Source organism: Balaenoptera borealis, assembly GCF_965194805.1.
Source record: "Balaenoptera borealis genome assembly, chromosome: 11".
Lineage (NCBI taxonomy): Eukaryota > Metazoa > Chordata > Mammalia > Artiodactyla > Balaenopteridae > Balaenoptera > Balaenoptera borealis.
In genome coordinates this window covers 45,879,058-45,903,039 of record NC_138868.1, presented here as the reverse complement: position 1 = coordinate 45,903,039, position 23,982 = coordinate 45,879,058, and the positions used below count along the sequence as shown (strand labels likewise).

Genomic DNA, 23,982 nt, shown 5'->3' with positions numbered 1-23,982 from the left:
CCCCGGCCTGAGTGAACCAGAGCCCCCGAGGCAGCTGCTCCTTTAACCCCGTTCTGTCTGGGCGGGGAAAAGACGCCATCAGGCGACCTACATGCAGAGGCTGGTCCAAATCCAAAGCTGAACCCCGGGAGCTGTACGAACAAAGAAGAGAAAGGGAAATCTCTCCCAGCAGCCTCAGAAGCAGCGGATTACAGCTCCACCAACAACTTGATGTGCCTGTATCTGTTGAATACCTGAATAGACAACGAATCATCCCAAATTCAAGAGGTGGACTTTGGGAGCAGGATATATTAATTTTTCCCCTTTTCCTTTTTTTGTGAGTGTATATGTGTATGCTTCTGGGTGAGATTTTGTCTGTATAGCTTTGCTTTCACCATTAGTCCTAGGGTTAGGTCCGTCCGTTTTTTATTTTTGTTTTTTTTTTACTTAAAAAAAATTTTTTTTCCTAATAAATGTTTTCTTAATAATTTTTTCCTTATTTTCTATTTTTAGAAATTAAAAAAAAATTTTAATAAGTTTTTTCATATTTTTTATTTTAAAAAATTACAAATTTTTTTCTTAATAAATTTTTTTCTTAATAATTTTTTTATTTTTTAATATAAAAAATTAAGAAATCTATTTTTAAAAATTAAAAAAAAATTTTCTGAATACATTTATTCTTAATAATTTTTTTTCTTATTTTTTATTATAATAGCTTTATTTTATTTTATTTTATCCTCTTTCTTTCTTTCTATTTTTTTTCTCCCTTTTATTTTGAGCCATGTGGATGAAAGGCTCTTGGTGCTCCAGTCAGGCATCAGGGCTGTGCCTCTGAGGTGGGAGAGCCAACTTCAGGACACTGGTCCACAAGAGACCTCCCAGCTCCACGTAATACCAAACGGCGAAAATCTCTCAGAGATCTCCATCTCAACATCAAGACCCAGCTTCACTCAATGACCAGCAAGCTACAGTGCTGAACACCCTATGCCAAACAACTAGCAAGACAGGAACACAGCCCCATCCATTAGCAGAGAGGCTGCCTAAAATCATAATAAGGCCAGAGACACCCCAAAACACACCACCAGACGTGGACGTGCCCACCAGAAAGACAAGATCCAGCCTCATCCACCAGAACACAGGCACTAGTCCCCTCCACCAGGAAGCCTACACAACCCACTGAACCAACCTTAGCCACTGGGGACAGATACCAAAAACAATGGGAACTACGAACCTGCAGCCTGTGAAAAGGAGACCCCAAACACAGTAAGATAAGCAAAATGAGAAGACAAAAAAACACACAGCAGGTGAAGGAGCAGGGTCAAAACACACCAGACCTAACAAATGAAGAGGAAATAGGCAGTCTACCTGAAAAAGAATTCAGAATAATGATAGTAAAGATGATCCAAAATCTTGGAAATAGAATAGACAAAATGCAAGAAACATTTAACAAGGATGTAGAAGAACTAAAGAGGAACCAAGCAATGATGAAAAACACAATAAATGAAATTAAAAATACTCTAGATGGGATCAATAGCAGAATAACTGAGGCAGAAGAACGGATAAGTGACCTGGAAGATAAAATAGTGGAAATAACTACTGCAGAGCAGAATAAAGAAAAAAGAATGAAAAGAACTGAGGACAGTCTCAGAGACCTCTGGGACAACATTAAATGCACCAACATTCGAATTATAGGGGTCCCAGAAGAAGAAGAGAAAAAGAAAGGGACTGAGAAAATATTTGAAGAGATTATAGTTGAAAACTTCCCTAATATGGGAAAGGAAATAGTTAATCAAGTCCTGGAAGCACAGAGAGTCCCATACAGGATAAATCCAAGGAGAAACATGCAAAGACACATATTAATCAAACTATCAAAAATTAAATATAAAGAAAACATATTAAAAGCAGCAAGGGAAAAACAACAAATAACACACAAGGGAATCCCCATAAGGTTAACATCTGATCTTTCAGCAGAAACTCTGCAAGCCAGAAGGGAGTGGCAGGATATACTTAAAGTCATGAAGGAGAAAAACCTACAACCAAGGTTACTCTACCCAGCAAGGATCTCATCCAGATGTGATGGAGAAATTAAAACCTTTACAGACAAGCAAAAGCTGAGAGAGTTCAGCACCACCAAACCAGCTTTACAACAAATGCTAAAGGAACTTCTCTAGGCAAGAAACACAAGAGAAGGAAAACACCTACAATAACAAACACAAAATATTTAAGAAAATGGGAATAGGAACATACATATCAATAATTACCTTAAATGTAAATGGATTAAATGCTCCCACCAAAAGACACAGACTGGCTGAATGGATACAAAAACAAGACCCATATATATGCTGTCTACAAGAGACCCACTTCAGACCTAGAGACACATACAGACTGAAAGTGAGGGGATGGAAAAAGATATTCCATGCAAATGGAAATCAAAAGAAAGCTGGAGTAGCAATTCTCATATCAGACAAAATAGACTTTAAAATAAAGACTATTACAAGAGACAAAGAAGGACACTATATAATGATCAAGGGATCGATCCAAGAGGAAGGTATAACAATTGTAAATATTTATGCACCCAACATAGGAACACCTCAATACATAAGGCAAATACTAACAGCCATAAAAGGGGAAATCGACAGTAACACAATCATAGTAGGGGACTTTAACACCCCACTTTCACCAGTGGACAGATCATCCAAAATGAAAATAAATAAGGAAACACAAGCTTTAAATGATACATTAAACAAGATGGATTTAATTGATATTTATAGGACATTCCACCCCAAAACAACAGAATACACATTTTTCTCAAGTGCTCATGGAACATTCTCCAGGATAGATCATATCTTGGGTCACAAATCAAGCCTTGGTAAATTTAAGAAAATTGAAATCGTATCAAGTATCTTTTCCGACCACAACGCTATGAGACTAGATATCAATTACAGGAAAAGATCTGTAAAAAATACAAACACATGGAGGCTACACAATATACTACTTAATAACGAAGTGATCACTGAAGAAATCAAAGGGGAAATCAAAAAATACCTAGAAACAAATGACAATGGAGACACGACGACCCAAAACCTATGGGATGCAGCAAAAGCAGTGCTAAGAGGGAAGTTCATAGCAATACAAGCCTACATCAAGAAACAGGAAACATCTCGAATAAACAATCTAACCTTGCACCTAAAGCAATTAGAGAAAGAAGAGCAAAAAAACCCCAAAGCTAGCAGAAGGGAAGAAATCATAAAGATCAGATCAGAAATAAATGAAAAAGAAATGAAGGAAACAATAGCAAAAATCAATGAAACTAAAAGCTGGTTCTTCGAGAAGATAAACAAAATTGATAAACCATTAGCCAGACTCATCAAGAGAAAAAGGGAGAAGACTCAAATCAATAGAATTAGAAATGAAAAAGGAGAAGTAACCACTGACACTGCAGAAATACAAACGACCATGAGAGATTACTACAAGCAACTCTATGCCAATAAAATGGACAACTTGGAAGAAATGGACAGATTCTTAGAAATGCACAACCTACCGAGACTGAACCAGGAAGAAATAGAAAATATGAACAGACCAATCACAAGCACTGAAATTGAAACTGTGATTAAAAATCTTCCAACAAACAAAAGCCCAGGACCAGATGGCTTCACTGGCGAATTCTATCAAACATTTAGAGAAGAGCTAACACCTATCCTTCTCAAACTCTTCCAAAATATTGCAGAGGGAGGAACACTCCCAAACTCATTCTACGAGGCCACCATCACCCTGATACCAAAACCAGACAAAGATGTCACAAAGAAAGAAAACTACAGGCCAATATCACTGATGAACATAGATGCAAAAATCCTCAACAAAATACCAGCAAACAGAATCCAGCAGCACATTAAAAGGATTATACACCATGATCAAGTGGGATTTATTCCAGGAATGCAAGGATTCTTCAATATATGCAAATCAATCAACGTGATACATCATATTAACAAATTGAAGGAGAAAAACCATATGATCATCTCAATAGATGCAGAGAAAGCTTTCGACAAAATTCAACACCCATTTACGATAAAAGCCCTGCAGAAAGTAGGCATAGAGGGAACTTTCCTCAACATAATAAAGGCCATATATGACAAACCCACAGCCAACATTGTCCTCAATGGTGAAAAACTGAAACCATTTCCACTAAGATCAGGAACAAGACAAGATTGCCCACTCTCACCACTATTATTCAACATAGTTTTGGAAGTGTTAGCCACAGCAATCAGAGAAGAAAAAGAAATAAAAGGAATCCAAATCGGAAAAGAAGTAAAGCTGTCACTGTTTGCAGGTGACATGATACTATACATAGAGAATCCTAAAACTGCCACCAGAAAACTACTAGAGCTAATCAATGAATTTGGTAAAGTAGCAGGATACAAAAGTAATGCACAGAAATCTCTTGCATTCCTATACACTAATGATGAAAAATCTGAAAGTGAAATTAAGAAAACACTCCCGTTTACCATTGCAACAAAAAGAATAAAATATCTAGGAATAAACCTACCTAAGGAGACAAAAGACCTGTATGCAGAAAATTATAGGACACTGATGAAAGAAATTAAAGATGATACAAATAGATGGAGAGATATACCATGTTCTTGGATTGGAAGAATCAACATTGTGAAAATGACTATACTACCCAAAGCAATCTACAGATTCAATGCAATCCCTATCAAACTACCACAGGCATTTTTCACAGAACTAGAACAAAAAATTTCACAATTTGTATGGAGACACAAAAGACCCCGAATAGCCAAAGCAATCTTGAGAACGAAAAATGGAGCTGGATGAATCAGGCTCCCTGACTTCAGACTATATTACAAAGCTTCAGTAATCAAGACAGTTTGGTATTGGCACAAAAACAGAAATATAGATCAATGGAACAGTATAGAAAGCCCAGAGATAAACCCATGCACATATGGTCATCTTATCTTTGATAAAGGAGGCAAGCATATACAGTGAAGAAAAACAGCCTCTTCAATAAGTGGTGCTGGGAAAATTGGACAGGTACATGTAAAAGTATGAAATTAGAACACTCCCTGACACCATACACAAAAATAAACTAAAAATGGATTAAAGACCTAAGTGTAAAGCCAGACACTATCAAACTCTTAGAGGAAAACATAGGCATAACACTCTATGACATAAATCGCAGCAAGATCCTTTTTGACCCAGCTCCTAGAGAAATGGAAATAAAAACACAAATAAACAAATGGGACCTAATGAAACTTAAAAGCTTTTTCACAGCAAAGGAAACCATAAGCAAGACCAAAAGACAACCCTCAGAATGGGAGAAAATATTTGCAAATGAAGCAACAGAGGATTAATCTCCAAGATTTACAAGCATCTCATGCAGCTCAATAACAAAAAAACAAACAACCCAATCCAAAAATGGGCAGAAGACCTAAATAGACATTTCTCCAAAGAAGATATACAGATGGCCAACAGACACATGAAAGAATGCTCAACATCCTTAATCATTAGAGAAATGCAAATCAAAACTACAATGAGGTATCATCTCACACCGGTCAGAATGGCCATCATCAAAAAATCTAGAAACAATAAATGCTGGAGAGGGTGTGGAGAAAAGGGAACACTCTTGCACTGTTGGTGGGAATGTAAATTGATACAGCCACTATGGAGAACAGTATGGAGGTTCCTTTAAAAACTAAAAATAGAACTACCATACAACCCAGCAATCCCACTACTGGGCATATACCCTGAGAAAACCATAGTTCAAAAAGAGTCATGTACCAAAATGTTCATTGCAGCTCTATTTACAATAGCCAGGACATGGAAGCAACCTAAGTGTCCATCATCGGATGAATGGATAAAGAAGATGTGGCACATATATACAATGGAATATTACTCAGCCATAAAAAGAAATGAAATGGAGGTATTTGTAATGAGGTGGATGGAGTTAGAGTCTGTCATACAGAGTGAAGTAAGTCAGAAAGAGAAAAACAAATACAGTATGCTAACACATATATATGGAATCTAAGGGAAAAAAAAAAAGGTCATGAAGAACCTAGTGGCAAGATGGGAATAAAGACACAGACCTACTAAAGAATGGACTTGAGGATATGGGGAGGGGGAGGAGTGAGATGTGACAGGGTGAGAGAGTGTCATGGACATATATACACTACCAAATATAAAATAGATAACTAGTGGGAAGCAGCCACATAGCACAGGGAGATCAGCTCGGTGCTTTGTGACCACCTAGAGGGGTGGGATGGGGAGGGTGGGAGGGAGGGAGATGCAAGAGAGAAGAGATATGGGAACATATGTATATGTATAACTGATTCACTTTGTTATAAAGCAGAAACTAACACACCATTGTAAAGCAATTATACTTCAATAAAGATGTTAAAAAAAAAAAAACAAATAACAAAAAAGCCACCAGAAAATAACACATGTTGGCAAGGATGTAGAGAAATTGGAAGCCTTGTGCACTGCTGGTAGGAAGGTGAAATGCTGCAGCCACTATGGAAAACAATATCATGGTTCCTCAAAAAATTACAAATAGAATTCCATATGATCCAGCAATTCCATTTCTGAGTATATACACAAAAGATTTGAAAGCAGGGTCTTTAGGAGATATTTATACTGCCATGTTCATAGCAGCATTACTCACAATAGCCCAAAGGCGGAAGCAACCCAAGTGTCCATTGATGGATAAACAAAATATATACATACAGTGGAATATTATTCAGCCTTTAAAAGGTAGGAAATTCTGAACATGCTGCAACATGGATGAACCTTGAGAACACTAGGCTAAGTGACATATGCCAGTCACAAAAAGACAAATTCTGTTTGATTCCACTTACCTAGAGTAATCAAATTCATAAAGACAGGAAGTAGAATGGTGATTCAGGGGCTAGGGGATGGGGAGAATGGGGAGTTTAATGGGTAGAGAGTTTCAGTTTTTCAAGATGAAAAGAATTCTGGAGATTTTTTTATACAATAATGTGAATGAGCTTACCACTACTAAACTGTACACTTAAAAAGAATTAAGAAGGTAGATTTTATGTATATCTTACCACAATTAAAACATTTTTAATTAAAAAAAAAGAAAAGCATTATGCATGAGCTGCCTTTCTCTGCCCTCTCTATGTAACAGTGTTTGAGGATTACCATTTGGATTAGAAAGGGCCTTTAGAATACCTGCCCAAATCTGCAGGAGTGCTATGTGTTTAATATAGTACATCTGCCATTGGTGGTGGAGGGGCTGGGGCACCAGGCATTGCGCTCAGTACTGTACTTTACTTGTGGTTCCTTTTTCTTTTTTTTTTTAATTTTTATTTATTTACTTATTTATTTTTGGCTGTGTTGGGTCTTCGTTGCTGCTTGTGGGCTTTCCCTAGCTGCGGCGAGTGGGGGCTACTCTTCGTTGCAGTGTGTGGGCTTCTCACTGCGGTGGCTTCTCTTGTTGTGGAGCACAGGCTCTAGGCACGCAAGCTTTAGTAGTTGTGGCATGCGGGCTTCAGTAGTTGTGGCTCGCGGGCTCTAGAGCACAGACTCAGTAGCTGTGGTGCGTGGCACACGGGCTTAGTTGCTCTGAGGCACGTGGGATCTTCCTGGACCAGGGCTTGAACCCGTGTCCCCTGCGTTGGCAGGCGGATGCGTAACCACTGTGCAACCAGGGAAGCCCCATGGTTTCTTATTTAATCCACATGAAGACCCTAAGGGGTAGGTCTAATTATTAGGGATGAAACTGAGGCTTCAACGGGTTAAGTAACTTACCAAGTCACAGAGCTAATACATCAGTGACCCTGAGACCTGACCCCAGGTCCAGTAGGGCTCTGAGGCTGGGTGGCCAGCACCACACCACACTGCCTCCCTGGCAGAGGCTGACTTTTCAAGGTCCATTTCAGGCTCCTTCCCAGCACGATCAGAACCCTGGTGTAAGAGGCTCTCTATCTTCCCCACTCCTACCACTGCCCCCATGAAATGTTAAATAAACGTACAAGGATAACTTTCCTTCTACCTCTTTGCAGCCGCCGCCCCAAGAGGCCCACCCAGACCAAATCGCACACAGGAGGCGGCCAGCGGTGCGGTAGGTGGTGTGCTGCCCTGGAAGGGAGACCGAGAGCTTTCCAGCCAAAGGGCCCTGGGTTGAAAGCCACCCCTACGTAGCTGTTTGACACTGAGCACGTGACACCCTCTCTGAGCCTCATTCATTATCTGTAAAATGGGATAAGTGATCCTCACCTCGTAGGGTGGTTAAGGGGTTTAAATGAGTATGTATACAGTCCTTCCTCAGCGTCCGCAGAGAATCAGTTCCAGGAGCTTCCTCGGACGCCAAAATCCACGCATGCTCAAGTTGCTTATATAAAATGGGTACAGTAGGCCCTCCGTATCCATGGGTTTTTCATCCATGGATTCATCCAACCTAGTATTGAGTGGTTGGTTGAATCAGAAGCTGTGAAACCCATTTAGGTCTTTAATCCATTTTGAGTTTGTTTTTGTGTATGGTATTAGGGAGAGTTCTAATTTCATTTTTCACATGTAGCTGTCCAGTTTTCCCAGCACCACTTATTGAAGAGACTGTATTTTCTCCATTGTATATTCTTGCCTCCTTTGTCATAGATTAGGTGACCAAAGGTATAAGGGCAGACACTATAAAACTCTTAGAGGAAAACACAGGCAGAACACTCTTTGACATAAACCACAGCAAGATCTTTTTTGACCCACCTCCTAGAGTAATGAAAATAAAAACAAAAATAAACAAATGGGACCTAATTAAACTTAACAGCTTTCGCACAGCAAAGGAAACCATAAACAAGAAGAAAAGACAACCCTCAGAATGGGAGAAAATATTTGCAAATGAAGCAATTGACAAGGGATTAATCTCCAAAATATACAAACAGCTTATGCAGCTCAATATCAAAAAACAAACAACCCAACCCAAAAATGGGAGGAAGACCTAAATAGACATTTCTCCAAAGAAGACATAGAGATGGACAAGAGGCACATGAAAAGATGCTCACCATCATTAATTATTAGAGAAATGCAAATCAAAACTACAATGAGGTATCACCTCACACCGGTCAGAATGGCTGTCATCAAAAAATCTACAAACAATAAATGCTGGATAGGGTGTGGAGAAGAGGGAACCCTCTTGCACTGTTGGTGGGAATGTAAATTGATACAGCCACTATGGAGAACTGTACAGAGGTTCCTTAAAAAACTAAAAATAGAACTACCATTCAACCCAGCAATCCCACTACTGGGCATATACCCTGAGAAAACCACAATTCAAAAAGAGTCACGTACCACAATGTTCATTGCAGCTCTATTTACAATAGCCAGGACGTGGAAGCAACCTAAACGTCCATCAACAGAGGAGTGGAGAAAGAAGATGTGGTACATATATACAATGGAATATTAGCCATAAAAAGGAACGAAATTGGGTCATTTGCAGAGATGTGGATGGACCTAGAGACTGTCATACAGAGTGAAGTAAGTCAGAAAGAGAAAAACAAATATCGTACATTAATGCATACATGTGGAATCTAGAAAAATGGTATAGGTGATCTTATTTGCAAAACAGAAATAGAGACACAGACGTAGAGAACAGATGTATGGAAGGAAGGGGGAAGGGGTGGGATGAATTGGGAGATTGGGATTGACATATATACACTATTGATACTATGTATAAAATAGCTAACTAATGAGAAACTACTGTATAGCACAGGGAAATCTACTCAATTCTCTGTGGCGACCTAAACGGGAAGGAAATCCAAAAAAGAGGGGATATGTGTATACATATAGCTGATTCACTTTGCTGTACAGCAGAAACTAACACAACATTGTAAAGCAACTATACTCCAATAAAAAAGTAATTAAAAAAAAGAAGAAGAAGCTGCAAAACCCAGCAGATTCAGAGGGCAAACTGTGTATACAAAATCTGTGTTGTCAGCCAAGGTTGCCTGTCCTTTGAAATTCAAAAACACTGGCTTGAATCTTATTTCAGCCTCTGCCAGGAACAAGATCCATCTAGAGATTTATTCCTGCACAAATTGGAATTGTGTCACTTTCCTTCGAAGGCAAAGAGGCTTGGTTTTAAATACTATTTTCTTCTCTGTTATCCATGAAAATTTCCAAGAACTGTGCCAGGTCCATCATAATCACTTAGAGGACCAAGAGGTCAAAGGAGGGGTAGAAAGGAACAGTCCTCCTTCTTAAAGCAGAGGCTGGACCCCTCCACAGACGACTTCCGGGAGGAGTTGATCTGTTCTGAGGTTTTCTGATCTAAGAAACAGAAAACCCAACCTGAAGGCCTTAAATACCAGGCAACTTATTTGTTCCCAAAGTCTAAAGTTCAGAGGCAGGGTGAGCTTCTAGCACCGGTTGTTCAGAGGCTACACCTCTGTTTGCCTGGGTCTCTCCCCTCCCCCTCCCACCCCCATCAGCTCTTTCCAAACTGGCCTCTTGGAGTAGCAGGATGGCTCCTGGCAGCTTCCAGGGTGACATGCCTCCTCGTTCACAGCTAATGGATCAATGTGGTCACATGCCCACTCCTATGCCAAGGGAGTTGGTATTATGTTGATGGCTTAAGTCAGTTGGAACCTACCCCAAAACCAAAAGTTGACTTGATCCTTGACTTAAACCACATTGTTGTTATACACGGTGGGATAGCTACTGGTGGGGCAACCGTATTACAAAACCCTTTATCAGTGTGGGTGTGTGTCAGCCTGTATGTGTGATATGCCAGTGTGTGTAAAGTATGAGTGTGCTATGTGTATGTCATGTGTCTGTGTGAGAATGTGTGTGAGATGTGTGTATATACGTGTAGGTGTGCTTGGTAATCATTTTGCAATGTACACAGGTCAAATCATTACACTGTGCACCTTAAACTTATACAGTGCTGGATGTCAATCATATCTCAATAAAACTGGAAAAATTTAAAAACCGTACGTACGCTATGTGATTGTGTGTATATGTGTGTATGTGAAGTGTGTGTGTGTGCTGAGAAGAACAAGTGTCCAAATTAAGTGTCACTTCTGTTTGGGGCCTTTCCCTCTGATCTCTGCTGCTACCACCTTGATGGCCACTAGGGGGCACTGTGCTCCCCTTTTAACACTGGCCAATGTGTGTACAAAATCCTTTTCCCCTAAGCACAGATGAGAGGTTGGAAATTTTGAAAACAACTATACTAACAAAAACGAACAGAAAGGAAATCAATTCAGAGAGCATAAGAAACATTCAAAGTTGTTTCTTACAACGTACATTGCGGAGCCAATAATTACCTCCTGTTTTCCGCAAAGCGCTGTCTGCCTTTGAGTCTCCCCAGCTCCTGGCTGTGACTGAGGGACACCGTCTCACTCCCTGCTTTGCAGAACAGTCTCCAAGAAACCTGTTCCCTTGCAGCCAAGGCCAAAACTCCCATCTGTGCTCACCATTTCACCTCAGGGCCCTTCCTCCCCACTCCCTCCTCTCCCCCTCCTCCTATCACTGTTCCAGGAGACTGCCTTTCCCAGCAGCAAGGGGCCCACAGTAAAACAGCTTCATTATACTCTGTAAGCTAAGAATCAGCACGATCTAAACACAGATAGAAAGGTGGCCTCATGCTCTCCATCAGCGCACTTTAGACTCCCACGAGAGACCAGGTCACCTTCTCCCCAAGCCCTAGTCTGGTGCGGGTTCTAGCTGCCTGGCCTGCTGTCCAGCCCCTCCCCCTCCCCTTCCCTGCCCTCGCCCGGGCCCTGGCCAATCGAGCGGAACCACAGTCTTGTGCAGCCCTCTACTGCCCTCTACTGGGGTTTTGCTTACACAGTCCTGGAGTTCACCAGCACCCAGGGACTACGGGACTCTCTTCACCAACTCTTTCAGAGTTCCCCTTTGGTCTGGCCGCTGGAACATAACTCACCAATATTTTAACCCACCCATCGCTTCTCAGATGCTTAATTAATCTTTTTAAAGCTCTAAGGGATTTAAAACTCTCACTCCCCAGGGCCAGGGTGAAAACTGAAAGAACTTACTTTTTCATTCATTCATGATTCAAATGTTTATTGCATGCTGTTTGCTAGACTCCGTGCTTGCACTAAGGACACAAAAAGGAATAAAAAAGAAACTATCCCAAAAAGGAATAAATAAGATGCTGGGATAAAATATAACAAGGAGAAGCTACTTGGATGAGGAGAAAGCAACTCTTCCTCACTGCAACTTTTGTTCTCTTGCCCATCTGCACATAACAGCCAGAGTGACAATGTTATACACTGAGAAATTGGAGCATGTCACTTTCCTACTTCAAATCCATTAAGTGCTTCCATTTGTATTTAGGACAAAACCAAGCTGTCCCTACAAAATCTGGCCTATCTTTCCAACTCCATCTTGTGTCCTTCTCTCCTGTGTTTGCTGTGCTCACCACACTGGTCTTTTTTTAGCTTCCGCAAATAAGCCAAGCTGTTTTCTGTCTCCCAACCTTTGGATATGCAGCTCCCTCTACCTCGGATGCTCCTACCTTCGTCTCCATGAAACTGGTTACTTCTTATTCTTCAAATGTCAGCTTATATGTCACCCATCAGCAAGACCTTCTCTGTCTTCCCCATCCAAAACATGTCCACTTCTAGTTCTATCTGATATCAAAACATATTTTGAAACTTCAATTAATAAAGCAGTTTGATATGAGAAGAAATTAATGAAACCAAATAAGAAATAGACTCTAACGCACAAGGGAATTTACTGTAAAGTGGAAAGGTGAGATTTCAAATCATTGGGGAAAAGAGGTTAGTAAATAAAATAAAAGTAAGTAGTGATAGCAAAACAAGTCAGTACCTATTGAGATAAGAACAAAGCTGGGTTCTTATCTCACTCCTTACACCCAAGTCAATTCCAAATAGATCAAATATGAACTGTAAAAAATAAATCATAAAATATCTTTAAAAAGGGGGTTAACTAAATACTAATCTAAGATAGAGGCTTTTCTGAGAAGGCTATGAAATCCAGAAGCTAGAAGGGGAAAAGTTAGTCAACTTGTCTAGGTAGCAATGTAACTTTGGTATGAAAAAAAGGGAAAACAACAACAAAAACTGAAACTTAAATGAAAGGCTAGGTTCCAAAACAGGGAAAACAAATTTAAAACATATTTGTCAAAGAGCTCTTTTCCTTAACTTAAATAGAACTGATATAAATGAATATATATATATATATATATATATATATATATTTAAAAGCCCAACAGAAAAGCATGCAAAGGGTAGAAAGAGATCATAGAAAAGCAAATTCAAAAGATGATAAACATGCAGAAAGATGCTCTAACTCATGTATACTTAAAGAAATGCAAATCAAAATGGTAAGAAAACATTTTTTTTTCACTTTTCAAACTGGTACAAGGCTTCTCTGATGCTGGCAGGGATGTGAAGAAATTAATCCTCTCATCCACTTTTGATGGAAGGGGGGTACAAATTGATGCAATTTCTTACTGCAGGTAAATCTGATAAATATAAAAATTTAAAAGGCACATGTCTTTTTATATAGCAAAAAATTTAGATATGGTTATACCTACAAAAATTCAGTCACATATGTACAGTTATCTTTCTGGCAGAATTTTTATAAAAACAAAACTCAAAGTGTCCATTAAAAGTAAAATAAATTATCCATCATCTATGATTCCATACATAGAAAATCCCAAAGATGCCATGGAAAAACTACTAGAGCTCATTGATGAATTCTGTGAAGTTGCAGGATACAAAATTATTATATATAGAAACCTGTTGCATTTCTATACTAACAATACACTATCAGAAAGAGAAATTAAGAAAACAGTCCCATTTACAATCCTATCAAAAAGAATAAAATACCTAGGAATAAATCTAACCAAGGAGGTAAAAGAACTGTATTCAGAAAGCTGTAAGACACTCATGAAAGAAATTGAAGATGACACCAACAGATGGAAAGATACACCATGTTCATGGATTGGAAGAATTAATATTGTTAAAATAACCACACTACCCAAGGCAATCTACAGATTCAGTGTAATCCACATCAAAATACCAATGGCATTTTTCACAAAACTAGAACAAATAATTTAAAAACTTGTATGGAAACACAAAAGAACCCAAATAGACAACAATCACCTTGACTTCAGACTATACTACACAGTTACAGTCATCAAAACTGTATAGTACTGGCACAAAAACAGACACAGAGATCAGTGGAACAGAATAAAAAGTCCAGAAATAAACCCATGCACTTATGGTCAATTAATCTACAACAAAGGAGGCAAGAATATACAATGAAGAAAAAACAGTCTCTTCAATAAGTGGTGCTGGGAAAACAGGACAGCTACATGGAAAAGAATGAAATTAGAACATTTTCTCACACCATATACAAAAATAAACTCAAAATAGATTAAAGACCTAGGTGTAAGACTAAATACCATAAAACTCCCAGAGGAAAATATAGGCAGAACATTCTTTGACATAAATCATAGCAATATTTTTTGGATCTCTCTCCTAAGGCAAAGGAAACAAAAGCAAAAATAAACAAATGGGACCTAATTAAACTTAAAAGCTTTTGCACAGCAAAGGAAACCATCAACAAAATGAAAAGACAACCTACTGAATGAGAAAATATTTGCAAATAATATGACCAATAAGGAGTTACTATCCAAAGTATATAAATAGCTCATGCAACTCAATATAAAATAAATAAACCTGATTAAAAAATGGGCAGAAGAACTGAATAGACATTTTTCTAAAGAAGACATACAGATGGCCAAAGGCACATGAAAAGACACTCAACATTGCTAATCATCAGGGAAATGCAAATCAAAACCACAATGAGATATTACTTCACACCTGTCAGAATGGCTATCATCAAAGACATTACAAGTAAATGTTGGTGAGGGTGCAGAGGAAAGGAAACCCTCTTGCACTGTTGGTGGGAATGCAAATTGGTACAGCACTGTGGAAAACAGTATGGAGGTTCCTCAAAAAACTAAAAATAGAACTATCATATCATCCAGCAATTCTACTCCTGGGTATATCTCTGAAGCAAATGAAAACACTAATTTGAAAAGATACATGCACCCATATGTTAAAAGCACCATTATTTGCAATAGGCAAGACATGGAAGCAGCCTAAGTGCCCATCAACAGATGAATGGATAACGAAGATGTGAGATATATATATATATATATATATATATATATATATATATATATATATATATATACACACACACACGCATATACATACAATGGAATACTACTCAGCCATGAAAAATAATGAAATTCTGCCATTTGCAACAACATGGATGGACCTGGAGGGTATTAGTCTTAGTGAAATAAGTCACACAAAGACAAATACTGTATGTTATCACTTACATGTGAAATCTAAAAGATACAACAAAGGAATGAATATAACAAAACAGAAACAGACTTGCCAATATAGAGAACAAACTAGTGGTTATGAGTTGGGAGAGGGAAGGGAGGATGGGCAAGAAAGGTGTAGAAGATTAAGAGGTACAAAATCCTATGTATAAAGTAAGTAAGCTACAAAGATATATTGTACAGAACAGGAAATGTAGCTAATATTCTATAATAACTGTAAATGGAGTATAATCTATAAAATTTTTGAATCACTATGTTGTATACCTGAAACTAATATAATATTGTAAATCAACTGTACCTCAATAAAAAATAAATAAATAAATAAATAACATTTAAAAAAAATTATGGTACTGGCACAAAAACAGACACATAGACCAATGTAACAGAGTAAAGAGTCCAGAAATAAACCCACAACTTATGGTCAATTAACTACAACAAAGGAGGCAAGAATATACAACGGGCAAAAGATAGCCTCAATAAATGGTGCTGGGAAAATTGGACAACTACATGTAGAAGAATCAAACTGTGACTACTCTCTCACACCATGCACAAAAACAAACTCAAAATGAATTAAAGACTTAAATATAAGCCCTGGAGTCATAAAACTTCTAGAAGAAAACCTAGGCAGTATGCTCTTTGACATTGGTCTTTGTAATTTTTTTGGATACGTCTCCTCAGGCAAGGGAAACAAAAGCAAAAATAAACAAATGGAACTATATCAAACTAAACAGCTTTTGCACAGTGAAGAAAATTATCAACAAAAGGAAAAGGCCACCTACAGAATGGGAGAATATATTTGCAAACAATTTGTCCAATAAGGGGTTAATATCCAAAATAGACAAAGAACTCACACAACTCTACATCAAAAAAACAAACAGCCAGATTTTTTTAAATGGGCAGAAAACCTGAATAGATGTTTTTCCAAGAAAGACATAGAGATGGCCAACAGGCACATGAAAAGATGCTCAACATCACTAATCATCAGGGAAATCAAAGCAAAACCACAATGAGATACTACCTCACACCTGTCAGAATGGCTATTATCAAAAAGATTACAAATAACAAATGTTGGTGAGGGTGTGGAGAAAAGTGAACCCGCTTGCACTGTTGGGAATGCAAATTGGTGCAGCTAATATGGAAAAGAGTATGGAAAAAATAGAACTACTATATGACCCAGCAGTTCCACTCCTGAGTATTTATCTGAAGAGAACAAAACCACTAATTCAAAAAAAAAAAATGCACCTGTATGTTCATTGCAGCATTATTTACAATAGCCAAGATATGGAAGCAACCTAAGTGCCCATCAATAGATGACTGGATAAAGAAGATGTGGCACGTATATAATGGAATACTACTCAGGCATTAAAAAATGAAATTTTGCCATTTGCAACAACATGGACGGACATGGAGGGTATTATGCTAAGCGAAATAAGTCAGACAGAGACATATACTGTATGGTTCCACTTATATGTGGACTCTAACAAAATAAAACAAATACACAAATATAACAAAGCAGAAACAGAGTTACAGATACAGAGAACAAACAGGTGGTTGCCAGAGGGGAGGAGTAGGAGAAGGAAAGAAATAGGTGAGAGAGATTAAGAGGTACAAACTTCCAGCTGCAAAATAAATGTCACAAGTATGAAATGTCCATTGGCGGGAATATAGTCAATAACTATGTAATATCTTTGTATGGTGACATATTGTAACTAGTTGTAACTAGACTTATTGTGGTGATCAGTGTGGAATATATAGAAATATTAAATATCTAAGTTGTGTAACAGGAAATAACATAGTGTAGAAGTCAATTATACTTCAAAAACAAACAAACAAATTTTAAAACTCATAGAAAAAGAGATCAGATCTGTGGTTACCAGAGGCAAGGGTTGGGTGGAGGGGGAATTGGATGAAGGCAGTCAAAAGGTACAAACCTCCAGTTATAAGGTAAGTAAGTTCTAGGGATATAATGTACAACATCGTAAATTTAGTTAACGCTGCTGTATGTTATATATGAAAGTTGTTAAGACAGTGAATCCTGAGTTCTCATCTCAAGAAAAAAAGTGTTTTTTTCTATTCTTTAATTTTGTATCTATATGAGATGATGGATGTTCCCTAAACTTATTGTGATAATCACTTCATGATGTATGTAAATCAAATGATTATGCCATACACCTTAAACTTATATAGTTCTGTATGTCACATATCTCTATACAACTGGAAGAAAAAAATTATCTGTCATTTACACGATGCAATTATGTGCAGAGATTAAAGAGAATAAGGGTGATCTGGACATGCCAATGGGGAAAGACTTTTAATACATTATTGTTAATAATTTAATTTTAATTAATAATTAACTTTATTAATTCTCTTTTATTCTTGAAAGCATGCTGTAGAGGAAAATGATCCCTTTTGTATAATTTATAGCATTGACACATATATGTGTAAGTTTTTTTTTTTTCTGGAAGGAATCACAGGATTTTGCTTTTTACCTTTGGAGAGAGAAAATGAGATGGGAAGGGAAGGAGCGAGATTTTCCCTTTTCATTTTGTACTTCTCTGGAGTAAAGTTAAAGGGCTTGAAAACTTTCACCTTGGATATATATTATTTTTTAACTTTTTTTTTTTTTCTAATTTGCCACTCAACTGTTTGTAATGAAATTATGGTCTCAGCTATGAATGCCCCTTTCAATATATGTTCTGTGATAAGCAACAGAATTCCTTTAAGCGTGTCTCCTTTAGAGTGAGCAAGATGTGAACACTTTCTTAATCGAATGCACTGGAGGGATGTTGCAGGAGCAAGGGGCTTTCATGCCATTTTCCAGGGTTGGAGGGGTGGGTGTGAGGACATAGGCTAGAGCCTGTCCCAGCCATGGCCCAGAGCGCTGTCCCTCTGTAACCCTGCTGCCTCAGCCTTCGTAGGATAACCTTTCCACAAAACTCAAAAACTTGAGGGACTTCCCTTGTGGTGCAGTGGTTAAGAATCTGTCTGCCAATGCAGGGGACACGGGTTTGAGCCCTCGTCTGGGAAGATCTCACATGCCACAGAGCGACTAAGCCCATGCGCCACAACTACTGAGCCTGTGCTCTAGAGCCGGCGAGCCACAACTACTGAGCCCTCGTGCCACAACTACTGAAGCCCACATGCCTAGAGCCCGTGCTCCGCAACAAGAGAAGCCACCGCAGTGAAAAGCCCGCACACCACAACGAAGAGTAGCCCCTGCTCACCGCAAATAGAGAAAACCCGCAAGCAGCAACGAAGACTCAAGCTAGCCAAAAATATAATTAATTAATTAATTAATTTTAAAAAAACAAAAAAAACCTTGAACCTCAGTGCAGCCTACATTCTCTAAAGGGCTCCTGCCCAAGCCAGGGCCCCAGACCACCCACACTGATGGCCTGTGCCCTCTCCTGCATCCCAGAAGCTGGGCTATTGCTTGTCCAGTGACTCCAGAACAACTCCAGTCTACCCAAATCAGCCAACTTCTCTGCTACCCCATGGTAGAACCACACTGCTATGGACTGACTTGTCTTCCCCCTAAAACTCATATATTAATTAAGTCCTAACCCCCAGTGCAATGGTATGTGGAGATGGGGCCTTTGGGAGGTAAATAGGGTTAGCTAAGATCATGGGGGTGGGTCCCTTATGGTGCAATTAGTGCCTTGTCAGAAAGCTTGCTTTCCTCTCCCTCAGTCATGTGAGGACACAGCCAGAACGTGGCAATCTGCAAGCAAGGAAGAAAGCCCTCACCAGGTAACCTAATCAGCAGGCACCTTGATCTTGGACTTACCAGCCTCCAGAACTGTGAGATAAATTCCTGTTGTTTAAGCCCCCCAGTCTTGGTATTTTGTTATGGCAGCCCAAGCTGACTAATATACACAATGACTAATATTCATTAGTCTGACTAATATTCTGACTAATATTCTCCAATGAAGGCTGAATCCCTCCTAAGTTTGTCCTTCTTTGGGTATGCTCCCTCAGCCCTAGGGTACCGAAGTGTCTGTACATCATAGGGTTACTCATTTATCACAATTAATAATTCTTTATATTATACTTCCTCTATTTAACCTCCTGTGTGGTTTCTGTCTCCTGATTGGACCCAAACTGCTTCATCAATATTTTCTATCTTAAAACTTACTTATTTCATAGCACTTACCCTAATTTGTAATTTTTTTAATTTAATTACTTGTTGCTCGTGTGTCTCCCACTAGACTATACACTCCATGGTGACAAGGACCATGTCTCTCTTCTGTATCTTTTTCAGTGCATAGTCGGTACTTGGTAGACCCTTACTGACTGAGTGGAAAGCAGTAAAGTGTAGTGATTAAGAGCGTGGATTCTGGAGCCATACTCTGTGGGTTAAAATCCTGGCTTAGCCTCTTAAAAACTGTGACCTGGAGCAGAGTACTTAACTATGCTTCAGTTTCCCCATCTGTAAAATGGGGATAATAATGGTACCTACCTCATAGGACTCTTGCAAAAATTAAATTGGTTAATATACATAAAACTTCTAGAAGAGTTCCTGACACATAGAAAGTGCTATATATACTATGTTATGTGAAGAAAGGTCAAAGGGCATGAAGGTAGTCTGGTGACTGGTGGAAGGATCATCATCTTCAAATATCTGAAGGACTATCATGTACAAGACCCAATTAGACAAAACTGCAACAGAAATGGAAAAGTATAGAAAAGAAGGTGGGCTAATAACAAAGCATTTGAAATGGCTTTAGCCGTCCTAAAGTGACCAGTCATTCCGGTTTGCCTGGCTCTGTGTAGGTTTTAAAACTGAAAGTCCTACCCTGGGAGACCACTTGGTCCCAGGCAAACCACATGGCTGATCACTCTAGCTGTCTCCAACAAGACTTTCTTCATGAAGTAGTGAGTGTCCCTTCCTGATAGATTTGAGCAAAAGCCAAAGAGCCATGGTTCAGGGATGTTAGAGAAATTATTCCCATGTGAGGAAGAAACTGGGACTAGAAGAACTTTAACCCAGATAAAAAGCATATATTTTAACAGAGAAGTAACACGCCTCTGGAGACAGGAAAACCCTAGTTCAAATTCTGGCTCTGCCACTTACAAGCTGTGTGATCTTGGATAACTTAATTAAGTTCCTGAGCCTCAGTTCCTTGATCTATAAAATAGGAGTAATCGTTCCTAACTTGTAAGGTTGTCATCTGGATTAGATATAATGGATGTAAAGTGATTTGCACAGTGTCTGACGTCATGTAAGTATTCGAAGGTCCGACTCTAGGATTCTCTAAGCCCAGGGTTTCTCAGCAGCGGTTCTCAAAGTGTGGTCCCTGGACCAAGAACACCAGCATCACCAGGGACTCATTAGAAATGCAAATTCTCCATCTCACCCCACACCTACTGAATCAGAAACTGGGATTGGGACCCAGAAATCTGAGTTTAACTAGCTCTCCAGGTGATACTTGTTACACTAAAGAGATTGAAAAGCACTGCTGTAAGCAACAGTCCTGTCTCTGAAACAGAAGAATGGGAAATCTCTCCAAAACTTGAAAAGTTCTCCCTTTATCCCACCATAATATAAAATTATTTTAAAATAAGAATAGTGCTGAAATGTTGATCCAAATGCCTTTTAAAATTACATATATATGTAAACAGGCTTTGTAAACAGGCTTTGTAAACAGGCTTCACCGGCAGGAGTCATCTACACTCTGGGGTAAATATCGATATGTCAGTTTGACCGGGCCTTGGCATGCTCTCAGCCAAAAAGCACTGATAAATTGGCTTACTTTGGTTACACTGTGTAAACCACTAACTTGACCAATCATAAACTACACAGTTGAGTTGATTTCCCACACTCATAGAGGGGGTAATTCGGCAGGATAGCTGGAAAAGAATTTCTTAAGTTGTTATAACATACTTCTTTAGGCAGAAAGTCACCCTGAGGGTAAGTAAAAAGAATTCTCACTGGAGTGCACATTAATTTTTTCTCTGCCCTAACAAGTCCCAGAATATAGTGGTATGTTTACCACATACATAAATCTGGACAAAGAATCAGGTAAAAGTATTTTTAAACTGTTCTAAACTCATTTTATAAACAGACATCTTTTAATGTACAAAATCTAAGATAACTCAGTCAAAATATTCCATCTTTCCTTGAAATTGAAATGCTTCTCACGATTTTTAGGGATGAATGAGAAGAACGATCTTCACTTTTCAAAGTTCTGAGAATATCTTCAAAATATTTATTTAAACACTCAAGCAGAAAGCTTCATCTACACAAAGCAATAGTATGCAAATTCCTTGTGTACGTTTGCTTTTGGAAGCAATATCCTTTGCTGTGCTTCCAACTGTGGCTTTTATCAAGCAATTCAAAATCTATTTATGTATTGAGAATTCTAGGCTCCTTACACTGTGAGAGGGGAGTATTCGAAAAATATTCTGACCTTGAGGAAAGTCAGAGGGGAGAAAAGACTGCATTCGAAACACATATTTTAGGGACTTCCCTGGTGGTGCAGTGGTTAAGACTCCGAGCTCCCAATGTAGGGGGCCCAGGTTCGATCCTTGGTCAGGGAACTAGATCCCACATGCATGCCACAACTAAGGAGCAGGTGAGCCTCAACTAAGGAGCCTGCCTGCCACAACTGAGACCCAGCACAACCAACCAAATAAATAAATAAAATTTTTTTTTTAAATAGGTCTTTTAGGGCTTCCCTGGTGGTGCAGTGGTTAAGAATCCGCCTGCCAATGCAGAGGACACAGGTTCAAGCCCTGGTCCGGGAAGATCCCACATGCCACAGAGCAACTAAGCCCGTGCACCACAACTACCGAACCTGCGCTCTAGAGCCCGCGAGTCACAACTACTGAGCCCTCGTGCCACAACTACTGAAGCCCGCGCACCTAGAGCCCGTGCTCTGCAACAAGAGAAGCCACCGCAACAAGAAGCCCGCGCACCGCAACAAAGAGTAGCCCCTGCTCGCCACATCTAGAGAAAGCCCGCGCGCAGCAACCAAGTCCCAACACAGCCAAAAATAAATAATAATAAATAAAATAAATATTTTTTTTTAAATCTAAAAAAAAAAAGTATTTTAGCTTCTTTCGGTGCTGATAGCAGTCTTGCAAATATGGTGAACGTTTCTAAAACCGGCCGGACTTTCTGCAAGAAGTGTGGCAGGCACCAACTGCACAAAGTCACACAGTATAAGAAGGGCAAGGACTCTCTGTATGCCTAGGGAAAGCGGCATTATGACAGGAAGCAGAGTGGCTATGGTGGCCAGACTAAGTCGATTTTCCAGAAAAAGGCTAAAACTACAAAGACGATTGCGCTGAGGCTTGAATGCGTTGAGCCCAACTGCAGATCTAGGAGAATGCTGGCTATCAAGAGGTGTAATAAGCACTTTGTGCTGGGAGGAGATAAAAAAAGAAAGGGCCAAGTGATCCAGTTCTGAGTTTATTTTGTTTTATTATGAAGACAATAAAAATTTGAGATTGTTTACTTTTAAAAAGTAGGTATTTTAAATATACTGTGATATACGGACATAGAGAACAGACTGGTGGTTGCCAAGGGGGAGGGGGTCGGGGGAGGGACAGTGTGGGAGGCTGAGGTTAGCAGATGTAAGCTATTATATATGGAATGGATAAACAACAAGGTCCTACTGTACAGCACAGGGAACTATATTCAATATCCTATGATAAACCATAATGGAAAAGAATATTTTTAAAAATGTATATATATGTATAACTGAATCACTTTGCTGTACAGAAGAAATTTTTTTTATATCTTTATTGGAGTATAATTGCTTTACAATGGTGTGTTAGTTTCTGCTGTATAATAAAGTGAATCAGCTATATGTATACATATATCCCCATATCCCCTCCCTCTTGCACCTCCCTCCCACCTTCCCTATCCCACCCCTCTAGGTGTACAGCAGAAATTAGCACAACATTGTAAATCAACTATACTTCAATTTTTTAAAATGTAAAAAAAATAAATAAATAAGTATACTGTGATATATACCGTCTTCCAAACTGAATATAGTTCAATGCCAAGCTATTTTTGGAGACAATAAGACAAACAGGTGACAGATTCTTGAATGATATTAACAAGGAAGGTTTCCTGGAGGAGACGGGACACGATAAAATAAAATTTATATTTTAAGCAGGATGAGAACATTTAAACATAAAATTCTTTCTGTCCGTTTGGGCCTCCTCCCTCCCTCCCTAATGTGCAGTGCACATCTGCATTACACGTTAACCAGAGCTCCTCAAAGATGGGAATGCCTACTCGACACTAAACATCAATTTTTTTTCTTTCTTCTGATGCTAGCAACATAACTTCTCAGAAGATTCACATTTCTCCCCAACTCTGTAGGCGGTCATAGTGACTTAACCGCTCGATTTGTACATGTTTACCTGGACTATGTACCTTTGGTGAACTTTAGGTAAAATATCAGTGTATCATTTTGATGTATTTGTCTCGAAAACGTATTGCTATATAACTGTGCCTTCGACTTCTAACAGGTGGAACAGTTCTCAGAGCTTCTGAGAGTCTGTCTCGTGGGTTATAATCCCCAGTTTGGTTTAAATAAAATTCTCTTTCTTCTTCTTAACTTGATTGCTAATTGAATATTTGTCGACAGACACATGATGGATGTCGAAGAATT

The 23,982-nt window shown here is 38.9% G+C and overlaps 1 pseudogene across 1 annotated transcript in view; it reads left to right on the top strand.

Annotated features, from left to right (window-relative positions):
* The window catches only part of LOC309605602 (large ribosomal subunit protein eL42 pseudogene), a 621,562-nt pseudogene extending 598,330 nt beyond the window's left edge, over positions 1-23,232 (top strand). The window contains exon 2 of the transcript XR_014249636.1: positions 4,401-23,232. The product of XR_014249636.1 is annotated as a large ribosomal subunit protein eL42 pseudogene (transcript). The remainder of the gene's footprint in view (positions 1-4,400) is intronic.
* Positions 23,233-23,982: the final 750 nt, after the last annotated feature.